Raw genomic sequence first — 27,878 nt, 5'->3', positions numbered from 1 at the left:
TTAAAATGATAGAGTGATCATTTCTTTGTCAGTGGGCAAACATACAAAATCAGCAGGAGATCAAATGCTTTTTTCCCTCACTGTATAAGTCCTCAGCTCTGAATTATTAGGAGTTCATTAGAGCCAATCTATGGTTCTGTAAATGGCTGCTATATGATTAGTGCAGAGTACATCTGTATGAAGTACTTTTATCACAGAGCAGTTTCTTTGCATCCGTATTTGTCTAGAGAGCTGTTAGCAGCTGTACCATTTCCTGGATAAGTAAAAGGAGGCCTGTTATAGTAAGCAATATATTTCACCTTAAAGAAGTGTTTCTAGGCACAGCTTTTTCTCTCCATCTCTTTACTAATAATGAGATAGCAGCTCATCCATATGCATCTCCATTACTGAAGAGGACCTTGGGAGTATGTTTGTGCTGAGTCTTCTGACCTTTCTTAGTCTAATACAAGTCAAGCACACTATGTTCAATGAAATAAGAAGCCAGTTCACAGACACCCTTCAGATTTTTCCTGCTTAATTTGTTCCTTCTCATAATTGCAACTGCAACCCAATACATACATAGACCTTGCTCACCCTAGCTTGGAAAATATAATACCGATGACATGCTACAGTGGAACACTTTTCCTTGGATATTCAGTAGTCAAGCCTAGGGAGCCATAAAAGTAATGACATAAAAGGTGTTAACGTCACCAGATGAAGTGGCTGCTGTGATGTGGAAGGATTGGAGTAGGTGGTGGGAGGGGGGGACAAAGGAAATATAATATATTGAGTGTATCTAACAAAGAAAGTAGAGCCATATAAGAGCCAGTTTGCTCACAAAGGCTGAGGCTGACAAGGCTGATTATATAAATCATGTAAACTGGCTGTAGCAACAGTTTAGCAGCAAACGGCATAGGGAGACAAGGCTAGTACTCATTGTGAGTCAAAGTTGGTACCAGAGCGACGGTTGTGGTTCTGGTAGAGGAGATCGAGACGGAGGAGGAGGAGGAGGAGCATGGGGAAGGGTGGGTGCTAATGTAAAATTCATTTAGACATACAACGAATCATATTAATTAAAATCATGAGTCCGTAACTGATTAACAATACAAACAAATTGGTTCAGAAGAGACTCTGACTCCTTCCTCTAAATTATTAACATAACAGAATCACAGTGAAATTTGTTATTACAAAAAACATTGCTAGTGGCCAACTTTGTAATCCTTGATTCCACTGAGTTAAGAGAGCGTTAAACCAATTCCAGCACTGACCCTTGACTAAACCTTTACCATAAACCTATAACTCTGCCAATGCTTAATCCTATCCTTATGTCATCATATTTATATGGGGGTAAATCACCATGAGGATAAGTATCTGGTTCTGAGATTAATAGACCATGGTGGGGAATAAAAGTGGATGAGAAAATGCTTTAGGGCCATATCAAGAGACCTACAATCTTCCCCGCCGTATATTTTCATCTGAAACGATGCCGTTACACTTCAAATTAAACAAGGAAAAAAAACCTGCTGGATACACTGCACATTATCTATGTGTCCCTCTAGTAATGAGGTTGAGGTCTGCCTTGTTGTGACAGCTCCCTGCTTGGGTGGGAAAAGTTCTTTATTCATACTGTGTTGGATGACTTTTGAGGGTGCTGGTAGTAGACATTATCCAGGATTTCCACCCACAACACTACTGACTTAACGTCATGGATAGTTCTGGGAAAATGCACTTGTATATAGGCTTGGAGAAACAGATGGACATTAAAGATGTGGTGCAGATGGCTCAGCTTTTGGACAGGGAAATGTATAAATACAGCAGAAACTAGCGTAGGCAGATTGCTTAATATGATTCATAAGCAACAGGTTAGGTGGAATTAACCCCATTTTGAGCAGCCTTTGTTCTTTGGCTATCCCCATAGGAGAACCCCTTTTGGTTCCCAGTAGAAACCTTTTTGGTTTCAGGTAAAACCGTTTTGGGTTCAAAGTAGAACCCTCTGTGAAAAGGATTCTTCATGGAAGCCAAAAGGGTTCTACCTTGAACCAAAAAAGGTTCTTCAAAGGGTTCTCCTATGGGGACAGCCGAATAACCATTTTAGGTTCTAGATAGCACCTTTTTTTCTAAGAGTGTAGTGTGCAAATAGCTGCAGAATATGAACATGTTTCAGGGAATGGCATGGTCAATACCATGTTCAAGGAAGCAGTTTTAACACATTCAGATCCATCTAAGCCGTTTTCACTGTCAGTTGAGATCTCTGATCAAGGACAGTAAGCTCAGCTGTGTACTTTTGTTTTACCATCACATGCATATTCTACAGATTGCATTGCGATATAATTGTGTTCTGTGCACTATAGTGAGCTTTACTTTACACCACTCTGCCTAGAACAATCTGCTTTTAGGTGACACCATGTTTGGACATACAGTCAATTATCATGAAGAGAGATGCCTAAAACCTGCGCACTACTACTTGTTTGCCCCAAAAAGTACAATTTGGGTCCAAAAGCTAATACAGGATAAGAAAGTGAGCTGGGCGGAAGGCGATCAGACAACAGCAATTGAATCTGAGGGAAAAAAATGAAATTGTGGTAAAGATTGTTACAATATGTCAGCGAAAGAGTGCATCCATCACCTTCTCTGTAGATTTCAGTGTTTGCCACAGTGGGGCTGGCAGCATGGAGGATTCTGTCAGTGTTATGGATGGTGCTGGGGGCTGAACAGCAGCTCTCAACCAGACCCCCAGAGAGTGCCATTACTATGATGTTCAATTAGCTCACAGCCCAGACTCACTACCAGGGAGCTCCTCTCAACATAATAGATTCTCTAGGTAGGGAGGGGAACCTTTTAATATTGAATGTTTCACTTTTGAAATAGACATTTAAAAAACAGACATGAGAACATCAACAATAACCCATAGATTAAATGTAAAGAATGTCTTTATTGATAAATATTGATGTATTTATGTTGTAGAAAATATCAATGCAGCTACTGCCTCTGGCAGTTCATAACAAATTATTGGACTTATCCTGTGGGTTATGTTTATATTTATCTGATTCTGGTGGTGCTTGTCAATCAGTTATTGCACAATTATACCAGCTCTATGTGTTAGAGTCAAAGAAGTGTTGTATTTTACTAAGTTATTCGTTTTTTTCAATTAGAGGCTATGTGTGAATTTGAATGTATACAGCTTTTGACAATGATGTAGATGTGGTTGTGATAGATGTTGGCTCTAGCCTACATATGGCTGATTGATTTGTCTGAAAGGTTTATCCAGTACCATGGTCACCATGGTGATCCTGTGAAAACATTCATGATCTTATCTGGGTCATAACATAGTCATATATTTACATAAATACATGGCTCTGGGTCATAAAGGATGCTGGCAGGATTAAACCATGATCTAGACTAGAAGGTGAGCTCTTTAGTGAGATCATGTCAAGTACAGCTGTTTAGCCACACAACCCTTCTTAAGCAACGCAACACTTCTGAAATAAAATGAATGCTAGTTGGAACAGAAATGAATGCCTTCTGTAATTTGCCATCAATATCAGCAGGTGTACCTCATCAAGACTAAGTATTGATAGACTACAACCCATTTGTCCATTTTATATTCATGAAATAAAAAAAACCCAGAAAGACTAATTTTCCACTCAGAAATTGAGGTTGGCAAATTAACTAAATCCCTCTGATAGTATCCAAACCCTGGAGTTTGTTTCAGTTAATATTTCAGAAACATGCGGCCTCTATTCAGCAGTCATGAAGATGTGCACTTGATTTAATTTTGACACGCAGCTCCCCATTTGTTCACTCTCAACTAATTACAAAATAATTTACGCAATGTTCTGAGGCACATTCTCACTCTCACTCTCTGCTGTTTATAATAAAAACAACGTTTCTTTAGAAGGAAACACATAATGAGGATGAATATATATCGCTGCTGTTAACAGTATCTGCAATGTAGAGTATTGGGTGTCCTAAATCATTGGCTAATTACTGTTGGAAATGGACTCAAGCAACAAAACACCTACTCAGGTGCGAAACAGTTCCTCTACTACACAGGCATGAGTTCAAATCTTGAGATTGAGATAGAGAATGGTTATTGTATTTCCTCAATGGGGCTGGTCTTTTCCTTAGGTTTTGAACAGAATATGATGTATCCTACACTTGGGAACATCAAACCCTTATGGGGAAATACCCAGGGAAATCCTATTCCTTTCGGAAAACAAGTTGTGATTCTTTAACTGAATCTCAAAGCAACCATCCACTATCCATTGTGAAATAGTAATTCTGTGGCTCTAAAACGGGTCTCTAAAGCTTTAGACAGTATGTGCTAAACCCATTTATAATTATATTATTATTTTACTCAGAATAATGTTGAGATGCCATTCAAAGACAATGGTCAAAAATCATATGTGCACATAGGGAATCTCAATGAATGTATTCAGCTAAAATAAACGTAACGGTTTGATTGTAAGTTTGAGATTGAACCTGTGTTAACACTCTGGCCCAGAGCTGCTCTTGCCTGATTAAACATCATCTGCGTCATTCGCACGTTCGCGCTGCTTTCTGCAGAATCCCACATCAGTTGTGTTACGGCAGCAGAGATGCACCGCAGCCTGCCTCATGTAGGATTTGTGCGGTTAACTGCCAATCTTTTCATATCAACATCGGTGATTATTAGAGTTGGGTAATTTGTCTGGACTTGGTCTATCAAAATACCGTTTTAAACCACGTCGGCGGCGCTCTCCTTGGAACGTCAGACCTGACTTGGTTTCTTCACCGGACTCTATTCTGCTTGATATTCCGTTCACTGTCAAAAACACAGCAACTGTAGGAGGAGCGGGAGTCGGCTGTTTTACCTTCAAACTTTGGGAAGGGATAACGGTTGCACCAAATGTAGCCTGTCCAAGACATTCGGAGAAAAAAAGTAAACTGGTCGTCGATACAGCTAATTGGGAGTATTGACGGCAGAAACCGGGTGCCATTGAAAAACCTTTGCCACTCCTGTTGTCTCAGTCATCGCAAGGTTCAAACATCATTAACTATGTATTAATTGGACATGCCTGATGTCTGGTTCAAAATAACTCGAAAACTCCAAGGATTGCTCTGAGTCGACGAGCAATATAAAGATTCTTCTATAACTCAGGTATGTTTTTATTAAGCTATCATCATAGTTCAATAAAGGTTAAATACAAAATAAATACATCGTTATTTACATCCTTTAATGATTTATGTTAGCTCGTGTGATCTATTATGTTTATAAGGCCATTCTTCATTCATTATTTATTTTGCATAATGCAAAGTAGATTCACGCCTCTGGAGGACAACTATAAAGGGGAAACAAAGTTGCCATTTCTGAGTGATTCGTGTGTGTGTGCGTGCGTGCGAGCGAGAGCGGGATAATGAGTAACTGAGTGAGTATGTATTATATTACATGGAGGTCGATAATTCCAAGTGAGATCAAATTTCACTAGATGAACAAACTGATCATATCTGATTATCATTTCTTATTTAGAAAAAGTATAGTTTCCCCTCCACAGCATTGTAATTGAATGAATAAACTAGCTTTTAAGACAGGGAATGTAATTTACAAATTAAACGAATAAATCTGAAAATAAACTCCAGGCCTAGTTGATCTCCATAGCGAAATTGGTAACGAAATTTGGTGGTATCAGATATGTTATAATGTGTTGTTCATTCTCATTTAATTAACGATTGCTAAAATAAGAAGTATACAGCTTTGCCAACTTCCCCAGTGTTTTACGATTTCTCTCACATAGGCTATTATTCCACCTTTAAGCCCGGCAAGCTCTAGTCGCCCCATTAGAAAACACTGCGTCGCTGTCCATGGTGCTGACAGTTTGCAGAGCAGAGGCAATGGCGGAGCATGGCTTTTCAATTGAAATCATCAGCACTGCGCGCGGAGGCACAAGTCACAAGGCACAGTACGGCATCATTTGCCTCATCTCTCTCACTAAATGAAACTCTAGCTTGAGTACAATTTTACACAGTAAATCAATGCCACAACTAGCAACATCAACAGTTCTCACACACTTGGTAAGGGTCAAGGCACTGGTTGGATACTCACAACATTAGATGTATGACTGTATGACACATTCATATTCAATGCATTTAATATGTATCAATATTCAATATTCATATTCAATGTATATTTGGGGTCTCCTGCAATGACAGTACAGTTCATATCTGACCCCCCCCCCCCCCCCCCCCCCTCTCTGTATAGTGCATATTAATGATGACACAATGTAGGCCTGCCCTCAAATTGCTTGCTTATCTCCTGATAACAGTGATTGGGATAATAAAGGATAGTCTGAGATAGCGTTTTCAAGTTCACTCAATTAGTGGCACTGCCAAACCGAGTGGTTGTTACCCTCTGGACTGTTTTCCTGTAGATGGCAGTACAGGTCAGATATTAATTTACACACAACGCCATTAATCCTGATAGGACATTGACAGGTCTAGTGTAATTGGGTATCATAGCAAGATATTGGTGAATGATTTATTGTGGCATGGTGATGGACTAATGTATCTTCAACATAAATATGCATGTGCAGAGTATACAGTAATGTGCATACTAGGCCATCTAAATTCACTGGTTACACAGTTGTGCATGAGACAATTTTCTTCATGTCATGTAGCAAACCAAGAGATCTTTATGAAGGCATGTTCACCTTAGGCTTCAGCAGTGATATACAGATGTCTGATCTTAACTTGATCACTCTTTTGTTGCAGAGAATTTTCCTGCTGCATCAGGAAATTCAAATGAACTTCATCAGTTCTCTTTCTTTCCAATGCGGGGGCAGTCGAGACATTGGAATCAGGGCTTGCTATCAAAACAATTGTATCTCTGGCTCGCTCAAACGCTAGGCCTAGGTCCTATTACTGCAACATTAAAATATAAAAAAATGTATCTGAAATGCAGCCATACAGATCAACAACTCACATTTTATAGCTTAATAACACAAGATATATATTGGTCTCTACTAGGCTACGACATACAGGTATCAAGTGTATCCTAAGGTTAAAATGTAGTTTAATCGTGGGTTTGTCTAGCCGTTGGGGCAGCTGCCTTCAGTGCGCACATATAGGCCTGTCGAGTCGGTGTGGGTTCTATTCTGGCCCATGTCCTTCTGGCACAAATAACTTAATCCCTATGATTGACTTATCCCCCCGATTGATTAAGTTACACATTTCAAATATGGACAGTCCAGGGATATTTTACCCCCTTGATAAGAAATGACCATACCAGACACTTTTGGATAACATAAATAGGAAACAAATAAAATAATAACAGTAGGCTACAGTACACCAACATTAGTTTCCATTCATACAAAGTGTCAGGTAAATCGACACCGTAGATTTGCTCTGGTAAACAATGAAATACTTGATTTCTATTGTATGGAACGTTAGCCTATACAATGTCACATAATGAAAGGTGTGAAAACCGTTAATAAACTACTGTGTTTTTTTGGCTGAGTTGATTTGGGCCATCAGTTGATTTACAGATGTAGGCCTGCTGTAGAACGATGTACTTCCATCCAGTGTGTATACTCATCCACGTTTTATAGTTAGGCAGGCTATGTATGTATACTTTGTCAATATAGTTCTGGTCTTTGGTGTGGATTGAAAGCTTGTATTATGTGGTTTTAATATTTCATTTCGTAAAGCTGTCAAGGTGTTCATGCGTTTGAGCCCATCCAAAGGCAATTTCGTTGAGCTGAGACACTTTTCTTTGTTGTGTAAATGATCAGACTATTTGTTAACTTCTTGAAAACATTTCAATAAATAATTAACTTGTGGGCCTATTGTAGGCTCAGGCTGGTCACTATATCGCCCAGCACTGGGTGAAAACTCATGAAGCTTTGAGCCGGAGTGCGCTGCCTAGACCACTGTGTTACGGCAGTTCACTCTAGCAAGCACTAAGAATACTATGAATATTCATAATACATAGGCACATCATTTATAATTATTTTGTTTCAAACCACAGTATTAACCTTAACCACAATTATTCCCTAAACTGTTAACCTTTAAGTTGTTTCTGTCTTAACTCTGTAACCACGCGGAATGAATTTTTATTTATTTTATTTCACCTTTATTTAACCAGGCAGGCTAGTTGAGAACAAGTTCTCATTTGCAACTGCGACCTGGCCAAGATAAAGCAAAGCAGTTCGACACATACAACACAGAGTTACACATGGAGTAAACAAACATGCAATCAATAGTACAGTAGAAAAATCTATATACAGCATGTGCAAATGAGGTAGGATAAGAGAGGTAAGGCAATAAATATGCATAAAAATTTTACGTTGATCCACGAGACGTGCTGTAGGCTGCACATAGCCTACATAAGTTACAATGTAGGTACAGTGTGCATTGTATACAAACAACGCCTTCAGCTGCACCCTGGCGATGATTCTAAATATTTCTTCAGATATTAAAATCCTCCTGCTGCAGGATTATTTTCCTCCTGGGACGAAATGGGTCAAATTAAGATCCGACATCTGTACTAATATGGTCAATTCTGATTCAGTGAGAACTAATCTCACTATGCAATTAAAAAGTGATATTTTATTTATCTGTTTTTGGTAAGCGATGCACAGGCTCTGATGGGTTTCACACTCATCATGGTTTGGTGGCCTGGCCTGTTGGTGACCGTGTGTTCCTCTTTGTAGAGATGAAAGCCAGAAAGCTTTGACAACAACAGCAATACTTTGTACTGCTCTGCAGGCCGGCTCCATGTCCATCATATGAATATTTAGAAAGTGGTACTCTCTCTATCCTACTCTTTTCCTTTCGGCAGGGTTAATACCTGCCTGGCGCCCCAAACTAAATCTTTATCTTTACCCCTTTCTAACAATACCGCGATAGTGCTTCCATACTACACTTTTGATTTGTATTTTAAACAATCATTCCATGGGTCATGCTGTCTGGCCATTGTTGATGTCCCATTGAAAATTATTATTGAATTAAGGATTAAATACTGTAGACTGCCAACAGATAGATGAGTTGATTCCGTTTGAATGTCTACTGTTTGTCTGCTTAGAGATGCAGAGCATGGGGCAGCATTTAGATAAGGAGAAAGGCAGATAGACAACAATTAAAAATATATTCTGAGAAATAGAGATAGAGTTCTCAACATCCTGTTGCAAATTATAGTGAAGTTGTCGAAGAAGTGAAAGAGTGTGGTGAACAAACATTCACCTCTGAAGAGCTACAGAGCTATGAGTTTACTTGACAGGCTCAAATTCATACTTCATACATACTATTCATAAGTTTTCATTGTCAAATCAAGTGTTGAGTGGCATTGAGAAGATTGAATGGTCCTGTTACTCAAACAAGGGCTTTTAGATGAACCAATATTGAAGAAGGAGTTATTTTCCTTTCTTTGGTTCAAGGAGATGGTGGGGGTTGATAGAAGTGAGTTGCTGTTACAAACATGTATTTTAGTTTGTACATGAGAGACTGATTGGCTAATGGGCCGAAGGTATTGTATCACTTTCAAATACTTTCTGTTAAACTGCCATGTTTTGCTTCATGTTGTGCTGTAACCTGAGTTATGCTGTTGATTTGTCCTGAGTGTTTACTTGTTTGCCCAGGGCACAGGAGGGTAATGTACCTAATCTAAATAACAGAATGTTTTCTCTATGAAGAGTCACTGCCTCACTCTGTCTCACATTAACAACGAATCATGTAACAAGCACAGGAACCCAAGCTGTTAGTTAAGACGCTGCTCTATTTCTGGCGTCTGTCAGGGTCACTTGATCACTGGAGTGTCCTTTTTTTTAACACTTCAAACCCGAATGTTGTCTCCTTGACATACATAACAATAGTTATATATGCCATTTAGCAGACGCTTTTATCCAAAGAAACTTACATCCAAAACGACTTACATTTTAAGTATGGGTGGTACCAGGAATCCAACCCACTATCCTGGCGTAGTAAGCGCCACACTCTACCAACTGAGCTGTATGCCCATTGTTAGTGAATTAACTCTACACACAGTGTGCCTTACAACTTTTCTGTTTTCTCCATTGAGTTAGTCAGACTGATGTGTAAGCTGATTGTTCCCCAGTCTTTCAGCATTTTTGTAGCACATGCTCATTGTCCTAATCATCTCTGTTACCAGCCTTTGTCAATAGAAAATATGAATCTCATTTTTTTTTTTACTTCTGTTCTGCAGTGCTCGGCTCATCTCATGAAGTTGGGATATTGCTACAATCTGTTTGACCCTAATGGTCACGGTGACTGTGCTGTACTGTGGCTATCTCCTTGTTTAGCACAGCTCCTCTACCTGACACAGGCGTGAAACACAGCAATTAGCCACGCGGTCATGGCTTATATTAAGGGGTGAACAGGGGGATGAGACAGAGGCTGTGTCCCAAAATGCACCTTATTCCCTATATAGTGCACAACTTTTCTATAAGGCCCATAGTGCTCTGGTAAAAAGTTATGCAATGTAGGGAATAGGGTGCCATTTGGGATGCACCCAGAGTCACAGAGCTGATGGAGGATGGCAGAGGGCAAAGTCATATTACGTAATACAGCTGTGGTGACGGTCAGACTCAGACTCATTGGGTTCATTGAGCAAATTGATAAGACAACATTAGTCAAGTTTGAATATTTCCCATTAGGGAAGTCACACATTAAATTAAAATGGGGAATGGTGTAATTTTGTCTCTTTGGTGAGTATGACACTAATGAGTTGAGCCAAGTGTTCTGTTTGCATTTGGGTGAAATAGGACTGAGTTTGCTGATATCTTCTTTACCAGAGTACATTGATTTTGTATTGGTAAACCAATGACTGATATAACCTTCCTAGTCATTAGTGGGGATCAGACACTCTAATAGACATATTGATCTATTTCATGCCCCCAGTGTTGACATCATTACCTTGCATTACTTTCCTATGATCTTTAATAAGAAGATTTTTCTCAAGGTCTGGTTTATGAAACCAGGCAGTTTAAAATTTATCTTTACAATTTGAATCTTTACCAGGACTCAAATACTTCACAGAGTTGTACCATTATGCAACATTTCCAGGGTCTGGCTCGAGCAACGACGCCATAATATGATTCTAAATGTGGCTTGGAAAATTACGAGCGACAAAGCATTCAAATATTGAATGCGGAGCTCAAGGCAAGATTTAGATGTTTATTTATTAAATTGCACTTGCTACTAATTCATGGGGTGTCGTTATTAATTTTAGTCTGTCGTTTTGACTTGCAGCATTTTTTGCACACTGAGGACAATGAAATAAGATCTGAGGGAAAGTAGTCATGAAGCGAATGGCAAATGTTCCCCACATTGGTCATCAAATTCAAAACCCTGGGGAATACAGAAGGCTTTGGAGTCAATTATCAGCTAAAGGTTTGTACGTCTGCAGTTTATCTGAATTATTACAGCCAATGGAGCACAGGAGCTCAGATCCTCTCACACTGGAGAAGATAGCCATCTCTTTGACTCACTAATAAAAATGGCTGCTTCATTAAGAGCAGGGGGCCTCTGCCTGTACAGTACTTAAGTGTAATCGGACAGGTCTTGAGGGAGAGATGGGGAGGTCAACTGTTGGTTGCAGACAGTCAATTGGGGTTGGCGTCAGCTTGATTAGTTGAATGGCAATGTGAAGATGTTATTGAGATTTCCTGGTCACAGTTCACCCTGACTCCTACCGTGGCTCTCCACAGCTAATGCAGAGGCATGACTGACTATAACACCAGTGTGTGTGTGTGTGTGCACGTGCGTGCACTTGTGTGTGCGTGTGACCCTATGTGTGAGTAATGGAACGGTGGGGGTTGATGGGTGGTTGGTTGAGTGTTATTCAGAGCAAAAGGTTCCATATTGTCTGTATGATTTATGTTGTGCTTCTCAGCAGACGTCGACGCCTTAGAATGGCCAGAGCCAAGGGAGTGGCATCTCAGCCGCCCTTACGGGACGCTATATGTCCCCGCCACCCATCACGTGTTTGGCTGCGTACATTGTCACATTGTGTTCAGTGAGATGATGAGGACTGTGATCTATCCGCCTTGACATACAAGATGTCCATCCGCCCTGCTCCTAACAGCAGCACTGTCCACTCCAACAGATTAAACTCCTGACCGGCGCAGTAATACACTATATGGTGCACCTATCTATTGGCTGTAGATCTTTCTCACAGGGCCACTGCCAAGGTTACAGATGCCAACATGCTGCACCACAGGCTCTCATGGCAGAAACGAAGCCAGTGACTGAGCTAGAACCTGCTCCAGAGATAGCTAGCATATCAACTGCTAGCTATCTACAGTGCACACGAGTGTAAACAGTACTGGTTTTAAAAGGCATAAGGAATGTCTTTCCTAATACCATTCACTATACAGGCTAGTAATTTATTCTGTTCAGGCTGCCCTTTATAGGTAATGAAATTCTGTTAAGTGAATCTAGCTATACTTTACTTTGCTGAAGATGCCACTAACAAGCTTACCCCAGAAGCTCAGGGCTCCTTCTCACTAGCATTAAGCAGAGTTGGAAATGTAATTATTCTAATTGTTTATTCTCTCTCCATCCTTAACAAATGGCCTGCACATTAATCTGAATCTCCTGTATTGAAGCCATTGTACCTTACCTTCTATTCTCCACCACCCCTTCCCTTCTCCTTTCTCCATTTACATTTGCATAAGTAGATGTTTGACTCTGGTCTCAGCCCAATGCTCCTGCGGCACTCCGCTCCCCCTGGCAAAGTAAGCAGCAGTTTAACATTTTATTGAGCTACACTCTGTGAAGATTTAAACAAATCAGTACTTCCATGTTTTAGGGATGCCTTGTCCTCTACAGAGGCTCTGTGGGACAACCGGAGAGAGAGGTCTGAGTTTGTACATCGATAGGGCTGCCTCTTGTTTTTTAAGGTCAGAAACACTTGAAAATGTGCCACACTCTCTTCTGTCTCCCCCTCGTTCGTCTGGTGTTGTGTTTTTGTTGCAAATGTTAAAGACCTGAAGATGTTGTGTGAACCTTGTTGGACAGATCATGACCCCTCCTGCCAGGAGAAGTAGGCCAGAGGCCTGTTAGACATGGGGATCATGTACTCCCATGGCTTTATGGGTCAGTTGTGGGGAGAAGAGCAGAGCAGTGGAGGGAGGGAGGGAGGGAGGCGTACTCACTGTGCAGAGCAGACAGCAGGAGGTGGAATAGCCACTGGCTATAAGAGAAGTGCTTGGATATGGGTTATCACCGCAGTCGGAATGAAACCTCTGTCACCTAGGTGTGTGATCCACAATATCTTAGTTTGAACTCAAATGAGCACCTTAGGTAGAGCTACCGCTGCCTCTCCACCATGTCTTCTGTTCTCATAAGCATTTGGCCTCTTTGGAGTAAGACGGTTGGTTCTCCAAGGTTATCTCTGGGGAGAGCTGGTATGAATATGGAAGTGAAATACTGGGAATGAAGGTTGATCAGAAATTCAAATAATTCCTGCCAGCTAGAGCACACTTTGGTTGATGTTGACCCCTTTGCATATACTTCTGTTCTCAAACCCTATCCCCATAAAGGAAATGAATGAACAGGAAATGCATTTTATATTCCCGTTTCACTTCTCATTTCCAATTTTTTTATAGTCAAATGCTTCCATTTTGACTTGCAGGTGAAGATTGTGACCTTGGAACGCCATTTGATGCATTCTGCAGTCTGTATCTGTCTAGCTGTATGTTTGATAGGATAAAGAGGCAGGGCCAGTGAAATCAGCCTTTCTCTGTGTGTGGACCTCCATTCAGCCTGGTATTAGACTGAATCAGCAATGGGCTGAGTGGCCCTGATCATTAATATGCGATTTTTCACTCTCAACCCTCACAGAGCCCTCTTAAGCTCTTATTACCAACTTAATTAAGAGCTTAAAATCAATGCACTATCACATTAAATAAAACACAAACAGCAGAGATGGAGGGGACATAGATTTCACCACAGAGTTAATTACAGAGTATATGTTACCAAAGGACTGTTTTATGTTGGCTTTTGGGTTTTTAGTGTGCCCATCTTAAACCGCTCGGCTCTCTCTCACTTGGCTTTTACAGACAGAATTACCACGTTGTTCGTGTGAACGATAAAAAGGCGTGTCTGCGTGTAAAAGAGGGAGCAAGATTGCAGTTTGATGGCCAGAGCTGAACATTTACTACTGGTTATTACCAGTTCCATGTTGGTTGTATTAATTTATTTCCCTTTTTCTGAGGTGTGGTAAAAATGTCTAATGTTATTTAATAGGGCAAATGTGTTTACCAGCAAAAACAGCCTCTTGTAATGGCCTAAAGCAGGGTTACCCAACTGGCGGCCAACGGGCCGAATTTGGCCCGCAGCTGATTTTATTTGGCCCAGCAAGATTTCTAAAATCAGCTCCAAGTGATTTAAATGTTTATATCAGTTCCAAAGTATTCCCACGCATAATAGAGAAATCTATGTGATCGTATACAAATGTAAGTAAGGTTTGAAATGATTATTTTTTACTCATATCTTATATCTGTTTGGGCTTCTTTGCAATCTAAAATGATTTGTAATTATGTTCCGACATCCTGACCATCGGGCCGCAGCTATATCTAGTTAATGATCCCTGGCCTAAACGATCACTACGGTAAACCCCAAGCAACCTGCAGGTTAATGTTTTACATCATGAATCTTGTTCTGGAGGCAGCCCTGCAGAGTGGGCACTAGCTGGCACAGCTCATCTAGCGGAAGTCGCTCAGTTCTGTATCCAGAGCAAGATTCATGACAATAAACATCAACCTGAAAACATCCTAAGCCCGGTTTCCCAAAAGCCTCTTAAAACCTTTCTGGCACAGGCGTTCCGCTAGCGACCCACCTCAACAACATCCGGTGAAGTTTCAGAGTGCCAAATTCAAAATACAGAAATAGTCATAATAAACATTTACAAAAAATACAAGTGTTATACATCGGCTTAAAGATTAACTTCTTGTTAATCCAGCCGCTTTGTCAGATTTCAAAAAGGCTTTACGACAAAAGCATACCATGTGATTATCTGAGGACAGCGCCCCGCTTACAAAAGCATACAAACATTTTACAACCAAGTAAAGGAATTACAAAAGTCAGAAATAGCGACAAAATTAATCACTTATCTTTGAAGATCTTCATATGGTTGCAGTCAAAAGAGTCCCAGCTACACAATAAATGTTTGTTTTGCTCGATAAAGTCCCTCTTTATATCCCAAAAACTCAATTTTGTTGGCGCGTTGTGTTCAGTAATCCACTGGCTCAAAGGTGGTCAAAACATGCAGACGAATACATCCTAATAGTACCGGTAAAGTTCGTCGAAACATGTTAACGATGTTTATAATTAATCCTCAGGTTGTCAATTGTCTAAATAATCGATAATATTTCAACCGGACAATAGCGTATTCAATAGAAAGGAAAAACAACAAAGGGCGCACAGTCGGTCACGCGCGCAAACCAGCTCTGCATTCTTCCTCAGTCCACTGACAAAAAGGTCTCATTCTTCTTCATTTTTCAGAAAACAAGCCTGAAACAATGTCTAAAGACTGTTGACATCTAGTGGAAGCCATAGGAACTGCAATCTGGGTCCTAACCCATTAGATACTCTATAGGCATTCAATTGAAAAGTACCCACATCAAAAAATCCCACTTCCTGGATGGATTATCCTCAGGTTTTTGCCTGCCATATCAGTTCTGTTATACTCACAGACATTATTTTAACAGTTTTGGAAACTTTACAGTGTTTTCTTTCCAAATCCACCAAATCTATTGTATGCTTATTCTAGCTTCTGGGCCTGAGTAACAGGCAGTTTACTTTGGGCACGCTTATCATCCAGACGTCGAAATACTGCCCCCAAGCCGTAAGAAGTTTTAAGGCTAAATACATCGTTAGAAACTTCGTAGTAGCTGTTTCCCAAAGCCATCGTTATTAACGTTGCACTTGAATACGCTCGTAATCTAACACCTGCCTCAGACTACTCGTAGAACAGCTAAGTGTGTCATTAAATGTTTTTTTCCCTCCCGAGTCACTTTATACACAGAAGATCTTCACTAAACATAGAATCACATGATTTATTTGTCTCTCTGTGACCACTGATAACTTTAAAAGTTGACTACAAACACAAAGTTGCCAATGTCTTTGCAAGTGATAAAAACAAGCAATGTATAAAAATATGATTCAGATGAAAACTGAGATGACTGCATTAAAATATAAATAGTTGGTTATATGCCTTTTTAAATCATATTGAAATACATTTCATGTTCAATCAAGTGAGTTCCATTTTGTTACTTGTAGGCTACTGTCTATAATTTTTCTCAATACATTTCATGATGTGTAGCCTAACATCTGCGCAATGATGTGCCAAATCGGTGGTTTAGTGCATTTTTATTGGGTAGGCATAGAATAAGCCACCTCAATATTTGCAGTCTTAGGTGGTAATATCTCTCTAGGAGGTGATCCATTGTCAGTATTGTGAAATAATTCAAATTTTAAGGTACAGTTTTAATGGAGAAAGCAAATCCGAGTGCTGCGCTCACTTTCTTTCGATCCTATCAGTATTTACACATGCTCCAATGATGCACTTAGTGACCATTCTCTCTGCGTGGTATTTTGGGAAACGCATGTTACGTCTTTGGCCGTTGTAGGAAAGATGCATCATTAAAACACTCGTAAGCCTCAATTCCATCGCTATCTGGTAATCCAGGCCCAGGTCATCTACAATAGGTCTTTGCATTGTGTGGCGCCAACGAGACACTGAGATAGTGTATAGAATGGATTTCAGAGAGGTTGCAGGTGGATTGTCTTGCTTTAAAAGCAATAGCATGATAGCCGAGGTGAATGTAGAATGGCTTCAGAAACGCTGTGGGAGCCAGACAGGTCGTATCAGACACGGCTGGGTTGATTCAATGGAGGCAGAATTAGTATGCCGGGCACAGTCATGTCCCTGCTTGTGATGATATAATTTGTAGTGCTCTTCGTTGAATGTCGCCCCATAGTTTACTTGTCCTTACAGCCAACCTGAGTCTCGGAGCAGATCCTAGGAACAATTGTTCAAATTTGATGACAAGTATTAAGCAATGAGCTCCGGCGACTATTGGATTAAGGGAAGCAATAATATCCTGTCCTACAGGTAGAGTTGTCCTATAGCCGCCAGCAGAGGTGCTGACACAGACCTTAGGCAGGTAGATAAACTAGACTACAGTGGTTGATGGCAGTGAACAAGAGAGAACCATGAGAAAACAAGTTTTGACTATTGTACCTGGAAACGGCAGATTTTTTTATGGAATATCACAGGCTCAAAACGGCCAGAAATAAAGAACTTGCTTCTGAAACTTGTCAGTCTGTTCTTGTTCTGAGAAAGGCCCCGGTGCACAACTGAGCAAGAGGACAAGTACATTAGAGTGTCTAGTTTGAGAAACAGACACCTCACAAGTCCTCAACTGGCAGCTGCCTAGAACGCCAGCATCCCAGAGTCGCCTCTTCACTGTTGACGTTGAGACTGGTGTTTTGCAGACACTATTTAATGAGGCTGCCTGTTGAGGACTTGTGAGGTGTCTGTTTCTCAAACTAGACACTCTAATGTACTTGTCCTCTTGCTCATTTGTGCACTGGGGCCTCCTACTCCTCTTTTTATTCTGGTTAGAGCCAGTTTGTGCTGTTCTGTGAAGGGAGTTGTACACAACGTTGTACGAGATCTTCAGTTTCTTGGCAATTTCTCGCGTTTTTTAATTTCTCAGAACAAGAATTGCATGACAAGTTTCAGAAGAAAGTTCTCTGTTTCTGGTCATTTTGAGCCTGTAATCGAATCCACAAATGCTGATGCTCCAGTTTTCAGCTGTGCTAACATAATTGCAAAAGGGTTTTCTAATGATCAATTAGCCTTTTAAAATGATAAACTTGGATTAGCTAACACAACATTCCATTGAAACACAGGAGTGATGGTTGCTGATAATAGGCCTCTGTACGCCTATGTAGATATTCCATAAAAAATCAGCCGTTTCAAGCTACACTAGTCATTTACAACATTAACAATATGTCTGCACTGTATTTCGGATCATTTAGATGTTATTTTAGTGGACAAAAAATGTGCTTTTCTTTGAACAACAAGGACATTTCTAAGTGACCCCAAACTTTTGAACCGTAGTGTATATAGAATCCCTATTCTTTTCGTATATGATGTCTGTGGGCCTAGTAGCCTAGGCCTAGTAAAGATTTGTCATATAATTTTTAGCATGCAATACCTTTTAACATCGATGGCGCAAAGCTCATTTTCACCATGAACATGCACCCTTATAATAAAGCATTCCATGCATCCTCGCATTTGCAGACTTATGTAAGATAGCCTACTATTACTAATGTGATGATTAGATTGGATAGTGATCATTTAGGTTAATAATATAACTCAATAACTGTTCGCAAATAGACTGTTCCATGCAGCTCACAGTGGCGTAGAGTAGGCTTAGCCTATAGGATTATCAGATACATTTCTTGTTGGCCTTTTATAGTACATTTCATGCAATTCTACTATACTTTATATGAATGGAGACATTAGCATAATCTTTTTTAGTACTTCAAAAATTACAGGGTAGTCTACTCTGCTGACACTGACGAACAGATCAATAAAACCGTTGTTGTCTGATCCATATAATCGGCCTGTGAAAGGGGAGACACACATACAATATGACGTCGATCTAACCAGGAGGAAGACATAGTTGTCCAAAAACAAACAAATGTGGCACTGACCCAATGATAAAGACAGTGAATATGTACACTCACCGGGGATATGGCCAATGATCGAGGCTGGTGCCAATAAGATACTAGGCTACTGTTCACTCAAATCAAGTTGATAATTTTGATAACTTCAAATCAAATCTAATGTTATTGGTCACATACACGTGTTTAGCAGATGTTATTGAGGGTGTAGTGAAATGCTTGTGTTTCTAGCTCCAACAGTGCAGTAATATCAAATAAGTAATATCTAACAATTTCACAATAATACACAAAATACACACAAAACTAAGTAAAGGAATGGAATTAAGAATATATAACTATATGGACGAGCAATGTCAGAGCAGCATAGACTAAGATACAGTAAAGTAGTATAGAATACAGTATATACACATGAGATGAGTAATGCAAAATATGTACACATTACTAAAGTGACTAGTGTTCCATTTATTAAAGTGGCCAGTGATATCAAGTCTATGTATATAGGCAGCAGCCTCTAATTTGCTAGTGATGGCTATTTAACAGTCTGATGACCTTGAGATATAATCTGTTTTTCAGTCTCTCGGTACCAAGTTTGCTGCACCTGTACTGACCTCGCCTTCTGAATGATAGCGGGGTGAACAGGCAGTGACTCAAGTGGTTTTTGTCCTTGATTATCTTTTTGGCCTTCCTGTGATATCGGGTGCTGTACATGTCCTGGAGGGCAGGTAGTTTGCCCCCGGTTGTGCGTTGGGCAGACCCCACCAACCTATGGAGAACCCTGTGGTTGCGGGTGGTGATACAGCCCAACAGGATGCTCTCAATTATGCATCTGTAAAAGTTTGTGAGGGTTTTAGGTGCCAAGCCACATTTCTTCAGCCTCCTGAGGTTGAAGAGGAGCTGTTGCGCCTTCTTCAACCATCTCTGCAGCACTCCTTTGTGATCAGGCCTCTGTGGATGGACCATCTCAGTTTGTCAGTGATGTGTACACAGAGGAACTTGAAGCTTTCCACCTTCTACCCTGCGGTCCTGTCGATGTGGATAGAAGGATGCCCCCTTTGCTGTTTCTTGAAGTCCACAATCATCTCCTTTGTTTTGTTGACATTGAGTGAGAGGTTATTTTCTTGGCACCACACTCCTAGAGCCCTCACCTCCTCCCTGTAGGCTGTCTCGTCATTGTTGGTAATCAAGCCTACTGCTGTTGTGTCATCTGCAAACTTGATGATTGAGTTGGAGACGTGCGTGGCCACACACTCATGGGTGAACAGGGAGTACATGAGGGGGCTGAGCACGTACCCTTGTGGGGCCCCAATGTTGAGGATCAGCGAAGTGGAGGTGTTGTTTCTTCCTTCACCACCTTGGGGCGGCCGGTCAGAAAGTCCAGGACCCAGTTGCACAGGGTGGGGTTCAGACCCAGGGCCTCGAGCTTAATGATGAGCTTGGAGGGTACTATGGTGTTGAATGCTGAGCTATAGTCAATGAACAGCATTCTTACATAGGTATTCCTCTTGTCCAGATGGGATAGGGCAGTGTGCAGTGTGATGCTGATTGCATCATCTGTTGATCTATTGGGGTGGTAAGCAAATTGAAGTGGGTCTAGGGTGTCAAAGACAGACTTAAAGACAGATTGGAGTATTTTCATTGTCATCTCTTTACAGCAATAGACATTTGCTTTCCAAACAGTTTTTCTGCGATTGTGTTTTTAAATATTGCAATATGCCTGGTCTCTCTGCTTTTCACTTACAGTCACAACTTATCAATCAACTAGGCCTATTTGGTATTTGCCTTGCACGTTGAAAACATTGCTGCCCCTTCCATCTGTAGGCTATGAATTTAAAACAATCCACAGCCTTTTTTTAAGAAGCTAATGATGCTCTGTGGCATCATGCTTTCTGGTGTAGTAGCCTATTTTGAATGATTGTATTTATTTCTGTATAGAGGGTGTAAGCTAATTAGGCTATATAATTTTGGCAATTGAATTCAATTGACTTTAGGGAAAGCTTCTCCTAGCCTTATGGACAAGCTGCCTATGCCTTTTAGTGTGGCCTAAACACAACCAGTCATGATGTTTTCATTTGATTGTCAAACAATCACTTAACAAAGGCGCTCCTGTTGGCCACCCATGTACATTCGTCAACTCATAAAATAAGTTCAGCATCCAAACCCCAACAGTGCACTATGCAACCACAATTTGATGAATGGAAAGAGACATATGTTACAAAACACTTCCGTGTATTATAATGAGATTCTGCGATTTTCATTAGGCCTACACTTGAAGCCTGAATTGATGCATTTACTGTTGACTGTGTGCGCGCCTCGGTCTTGGCCACTCATCTCCGCCTTGTCCACATGCATCTTGACCACTCATCCCGCCTTGCCAAAATGTAAGTGCTCTCATCGAACCACAGCGCAATTTGGAGCATATACCACCTGGTTTCCAGTCAATTCACTAGTTTTTCAATGCCGTTGACATGCAGTAATGTTAATATTTTATTAATATTAATCAAATGGCCAATGGACTATTTACATTGACCCACCCTCCATTTGTTTTGTACACTGCTGCTACTCGCTGTTTATTATCTATGCATAGTCACTTCACCCCACCTACATGTACAAATTACCTCAACTAATCTGTACCCCTGCACACTGACTCGGTACCGGTACCCCCTTTATACAGTGCCTTGCAAAAGTATTCATCCCCCTTAGCGTTTTTCCTATTTTGTTGCATTACAACCTGTAATTTAAATGGATTTTTATGTGTGAAATGAAAAAAAAAACGTAAAAAAAATTATACAAAATAGAAAATTGAAAAGGGGTGCGTGCATATGAATTCAACCTCTTTGCTATGAAGCCCCTAAATAAGATCTGCTGCAAACAATTACCTTTAGAAGTCACATAATTAGTTAAATAAAATCCACTTGTGTGCAATCTAAGTGCCACATGATCTGTCACATGATCTCAGTATATATACACCTGTTCTGAAAGGCCCCAGAGTCTGCAACACCACTAAGCAAGGGGCACCACCAAGCAAGGAGCACCATGAAGACCAAGGAGCTCTCCAAACAGGTCAGGGACAAAGTTGTGGAGAAGTACAGATCAGGGTTGGGTTCTAAAAAAATATGCAAAACTTTGAACATCCCACGGACCACCATTAAATCCATTATTAAAATATTTAAAGAATATGGCACCACAACAAACCTGCCAAGAGAGGGCCGCTCACCAAAACTCACAGACCAGGCACGGAGGGTGTTATTCAGAGAGGCAAAGATAACCCTGAAGGAGTTGCAAAGCTCCACAGCGGAGATTGGAGTATCTGTCCATAGGACCACTTTAAGCCGTACACTCCACAGAGCTGGGCTTTACGGAAGAGTGGCCAGAAAAAATCCATTGCTTAAAAAAAATAAATAAGCAAACACATTTGGTGTTCGCCAAAAGGCATGTGGGAGACTCCCCAAACATATGGATGATGGTACTCTGGTCAGATGAGACTAAAATTGAGCTTTTTGGCCATCAAGGAAAACGCTATGTCTGGCGCAAACCCAACACCTCACATCACCCTGAGAACACCATCCCCACAGTGAAGCATGGTGGTGGAAGCATTATGCTGTGGGAATGTTTTTCATCAGCAGGGACAGAGAAACTGGTCAGAATTGAAGGAATGATGGATGGCACTAAATACAGGGAAATTCTTGAGGGAAACCTGTTTGTCTTCCAAAGTTTTGAGGTTCACCTTCCAGCAGGACAATGACCCTAACCATGTTAAACAATCCATACAGTTTTTTTCTTGGATATGTGTAAGTACATGTTTAATATACAAACCTAAATAATTCCAGGGTGTAGAATTAGAATTAGGACCTGCAGTTGACCTACAGTAGTCATTAATGTGAGTTGAAGTATTGAGCTCCTACAGTACTGTATCTCGATGGCTGGTAGCAGTCAGAGAGATGAACCCAGTAAAAGGACTTCACTCTCCACTGTCCTGGCTCTCAGAATGGACTTTGATTAATGTCCACTGGCCACCCACACAGTGCCTGAGGGAGACAGACTCAAAGAGACTGGGTCATTGGTGTCACATTAAAGTGCTGTATATGCTGTGCATGGTGCTTGGATGCTCTTTTTTATTGTGTGTGTGCATGTGTGTGTATGTGTGTGTTTGTGTTTGTGGACGGCAGAACAGTACAGAACAGAACAGTAACAACATACAGTTGTTCTGTGCATCAGGGGTTGAGCTTGTTGTATTTGTGAGTGTGTGTACTGTATGCTTACCAAAGATGCCTGTGTATCTCAGATAGGTACTATTGCTATTGTACACACCACTGACACATTGCTCACTGGAGGCTAAACGTTACACACCATAAACCACTTTCAAGCTGCCCTCTACAACATAGCTCATGGAAACTACCATGTGTGAAGAGAAAACTCTTTTGCTATTGATTTGTGTGCTACAGTAAAGCTTTGCATCGTATGCTAGGCTACTCTGGCTCCCTTCTAAAAGCAGCCAACCACAGAATCTATTAGGTTGCTGGTCAAGGTCAGGGCAGCAAGTTCTAACACTCAAGAGACTATGGGCTGTTGCAAAGAGCATTTTCTCTAGGGTCAACTTTATCATAAACAAACGCAACCAATCAATAGAATATGGGCACAAAAATAGGAAAAATACAACAAGAGACAGAGAACAATCTTGAATGGGTCATGAAGGACAAAAAGGATGACAGCTATGAACAATATGTGGAGCTTGCACTGGAGAGAGAAAACAATGTACCGTCTACCTTCGAAGGGGATTTAGGGTGAGTTACAGCAACCTGAGCTGGCTGAGGCTTGTTGCTTTCCACTTCATTATTCAACTTAATTATTGAAGAAGAGCAGATTTGGCTTCACATTTTAACTTATGCTTGGTTATGTTGGATTGCTGTTGAATTTGTGATTGTATGGTGGTGGGTAGATTTGATGGAAAATATTGAAAACATTTAGCTATAACTGCATCCTACGCTCCCAAGCCCTCTCGAGTCCTATACAGTCCTCTAGTCAGATGGAGGCCTACTGTACTGTATGTAAATGGCCGTGCTCCAGTGATCACACAGGCCACGGGTAGGCAGAGCTCTGCCAGCCCCCTCAGGGTAAACAATGATTCAATAAAGGTTTTGCTGTGTCCAGACTTCTCACATCTCTAGCAGCAGCCTGCTGAATACCAATCCCTTGTCTACTGGTGACTATGAAGGCGCAAACAGACAGACAGACAGGGCACTGAGATTTCTGCTCCTGGTGATCCAGGAGTCCTGGAGGAGAGCCAGCAGCCAACAACGTGATTAAGGTGCCTGGCCTTGTTAGCAGAAGAAAGGCAGGGCTGCCATACACTGTGTCATTAGTTCAAATCAGTGTGCACTGCTCCGTGTTTGCTTCGGCAAATGCAGAACGAAACATAATCTTATTAATGAAGGCATATAAATTGCATTTGGGGTGCCTCTAGTTTTTCTGTCAGGTGTCAAGTTATGAATTTCTAATGAGAGCTTAAAGAAATATCACTGGAGCATTCCAAATGGAGCCAAGTTGGTTTGTTTGTGTTTTTCCTCCCTTCATCAAAGTGTGTGATAAATTACAGGTACACCAGTAAGGAACCAAGAAGTGCTCAGACAATAATGAGATTATTTGCTCTTGCTCGTACACATTTCCCATATCACTCCTAATCCAGACCCATTGTACGGTTTAGGAAGTGGCTCATTTTTTTGGTGCGCAAGTGTGTTCCCAGATGATAGTAGCAGGGGATTTACATTTTTAAAGGTAGTTCTTAGCAGGTCATCCACATTCTCACACAGCCGAGGCTCAGCTTGGAATAGAAATAAAGGGGACATTTGGAAGCATATTCAGTGCAACATATGTGTATTTTCAGACGTTGAATGGTTGATCATGGCATTCGTGCAAACTTCCCACATTGTTGCGTGATTATCTGAATGCTGGACGTAAAGTGGTGACCTCAAGTGTCTTTGTCGGTGAGATGGGAATAATAACAGACCTGGCAGATTTCTTCAAGGACAAGAGGACACAATGGTTAGCATGAATTGCCATCTTCAACCCGAGATGATATAGATCAAACTGTTCTTCATGAAATGGCTGTTTACATCACATATGTGTTGTTGTTGAATTGCAATGAGAGGAGTTTGTGGACCTTCACAAATGTTGAAGAGTCAAAGCACGGAGCATGACTAACTTGAAGGCTTGAGAACTAACACCCAGATGCAGGCGGAGCCGCAAGCAAACAGACAATCCCAGCTGCTTCTGAGTTATGACTAATCATAGGAGAGAGGGCAGGTTCACTGATTTCACAGCTTCTCATAACAACCTACCTTGTGCAACATACTGTAACTGCTTTAGAGTCAGGCTCCCAACACTGGGACCACTAGGCTAAATTTAGCATCTAACAATATTGCTGTACTTCCATTTATACTGAACAAAAATACAAACGCAACATGTAAAGTGTTGGTCCCATGTTTCATTAGCTGAAGTAAAATATCCCAGAAATGTTCCATCTGCACAAAAAGCTTATTTCTCTCATTTTTTGGGCCGAAATGTGTTTACATCCCTGTTAGTGAGCATTTCTCCTTTGCCAAAATAAACCATCCACCTGACAGGTGTGGCATATCAAGAAGCTGATTAAATAGCATGAGCATTGTGAGGTACAATAAAAGGCCACACAAAAATGTGCTGTTTTGTCACACAACACAATGCCACATATGTTTTGAGGGAGAGTGCAATTGGCATGCTAACTGCAGGAATGTCCAACAGGCCTGGCTCCTATGCCCTCCCAGGCCCACCCATGGCTGTGCCCCTGCCCAGTCATGTGAAATCCATAAATTAGGGCCTAATGGATTTAATTCAATTAACTGATTTCCTTATATAAATTGTTAGTCAGTAAAATTGTTGAAATTGTTGCATGTTGCGTTTATATTTTTGTACAGTATAGAAGGAAATGTGTTGTTGGGCTATTTATTGATATTTACCTGTTTATATTATTTAGACAGAAATGTTCCTCTCAGTCTGCTGATGTTGTTTCTTGATTAGTATGCAACTCCCATCCTCTGGTGCACAACGCCAGAAGTAGGGTCACGACAGCACCCACCTTGTAACAAAGGTCAGATAAGTCAGAAGTGTTCCAGTCCTCCCGAGTGTTTGAAAGAGAAATAGAGAGAACGAGATTGAGAGAGACAGAGGATTCTTAGGAGCTCTGAGACTGGAGGAGTTTAAAGCAATGTTAGCACACACTGTATCGCTCAGCTTAAATCAGATTACCTCGATACAGGATGGGACAGTTAAAAAAACTCCTCTTCTGAGGAACTCACAGATCTCTGGCTCTCACTTCAAAGAGCCTCATTATGCTACAGATCCTCTGTCACTGCCTTTACAGGAAGTGGGTATTTCTTGCATTAATCTGAGAAAATCAGTCATTAGCAGTTGCCAGCGTTGGATATCCTTCACTGAAGTTTTGGGGGTATTTGAAACCAGTCCAGCATGATATGAATGGATTATAACTCCCTGCCAGTTTTGTGACAAGCCATAGTCCTACATACAGTAACATAATTCTGAATTCATGACACATCATATATGTAAATAGAGCTGCCAGAAAATGTGTGGCGAGACAGCATTGGCCCCAGCTTTCTCCACACCACTTTCAAAGCAACAGCACCAAACGCGTTTACCAGACATATTGATTAGTCATAGAAAAACTAAGAAAAAATTTCTTGCAATGGAAAAGAAAGCAGGCATTTCTTATTGGACAAGTTGACATAGTACCTCCCCAATTTCAGTTTTTTCCCATTTTGTCTAGTGAATACAACCCTGTCCCTGGGATTTGACGTGGTAACCCCCCACGCTTGCTGCGAGAGATGGATTCACTTGTTAGTGGTCTCCTAGTTACAGTCTACAGAGCCTCATCAACCACGCCTCTCAACAATTATGTTTGGTTGCACCAGAACCTCGTTGTTTGACTCTCCACTCTGCACTTGGTTTCTTTCTTCGCTCACGCTCCTCCCCTGCCTGTCTGGTTGCCTGCCTCATGAGAGAGCGAGCACACATTTTCATGGAAAACAAAGTATGTGTTAATAAAAGCAGTTATCCTCTAAAACTAGCTATAATGATTCCATCTATAGCTATCTATCAAAACTACTAACGTTAATTTTAGTAGCCTAGCTGATAGCTTTAGCTAGCTAGGTTGATGCAATCATGCAGCCAGCAGCTAACGTTAATAATTTAGACTCATTGAATAAATGTGTTTGACACAACATAAAGAAGATTACATTATCTGTTGCTGCTACCCAGTGCCAAGGAATACTGAAGTTTGGTTAGGTTAGTAAGCCAGTTTGTTACTCCAGTAATGTTGTCATATCATTTTATTTCCACTGCTGCTGGTTAGTCACAAATGTTTGTGGTGCAAATTGAGCTATCTTAAAAGTAAAAAAAAACGTACAAATTCCACCACAGATCAGTCTACACAGACAATATGTACATTGTCCAACCATAGCAGATGGATGGCTAATGCAGAAAGATTTTTTTTCTCACAAATACAGAGACAGGCAGCCATCATTGCTTCAGTCTTTTTCGACTAGCTAGTGCATAGTGACACCTACTAATATGAGCTGGTAATGCAGGTTTGGTTAGAATAGAGTGCAATAGAATGAGTGACATTCAATAAAATCTACTTCATGAAAAGGGGGATATTACTTTCAATGAAAATGTTGAAAGTAGTTGATTTAATGATTGAATATATACATTTTAAAGGCAATCAGTTCCTACAGTGAGTGCCAGGGAACCAACCTCTGGTGGGCCAGATGGAGACCAGGATAACAACACAATAGCGGTATTATGACTTATAAATAAAAAAAACGTTGTTACAAAGTCTACTGTGTATAGTGTTAGATTTAACCCTGCCTTGTTACAAATTTGACTGTGTATTGTGTTAAATGTAACCCTGCCTTACAGAATGAATAATTGCAGAAGAGCACTAATCAGATGATCAAATAATAGATTTTATGACATGACACTGAGTGTGTATAGAGTGAAATTAATTTTTTTAAAGTCATTGTAACCGTTCTTTGCGGAATGCTCAGCCCTGCTATAGTAGTTCACTAAACTACGGAGTATGTTGTCCATTGAAGTTGTTGTCTCTGGCTCTTTTAATATCAGATTCAGAGTGAATAATAACAAGATTTGTGGTAGTTTGA

The 27,878-nt window shown here is 40.7% G+C and overlaps 1 protein-coding gene across 1 annotated transcript in view; it reads left to right on the top strand.

The window, feature by feature from the left end:
* The first annotated feature begins 4,554 nt into the window (after positions 1–4,554).
* Positions 4,555–27,878, top strand: part of LOC106584306 (neuroligin-1) — a 360,873-nt gene continuing 337,549 nt past the window's right edge. The window contains exon 1 of the mRNA XM_045705996.2: positions 4,555–5,119. The gene's annotated coding sequence lies outside the window, so the exon portion shown is untranslated. The remainder of the gene's footprint in view (positions 5,120–27,878) is intronic.

Source organism: Salmo salar, chromosome 23 (genome assembly GCF_965601325.2).
Source record: "Salmo salar chromosome 23, fSalSal1, whole genome shotgun sequence".
NCBI classification, from domain to species: Eukaryota; Metazoa; Chordata; class Actinopteri; order Salmoniformes; family Salmonidae; genus Salmo; species Salmo salar.
This window is presented reverse-complemented; position numbering and strand designations above follow the sequence as displayed.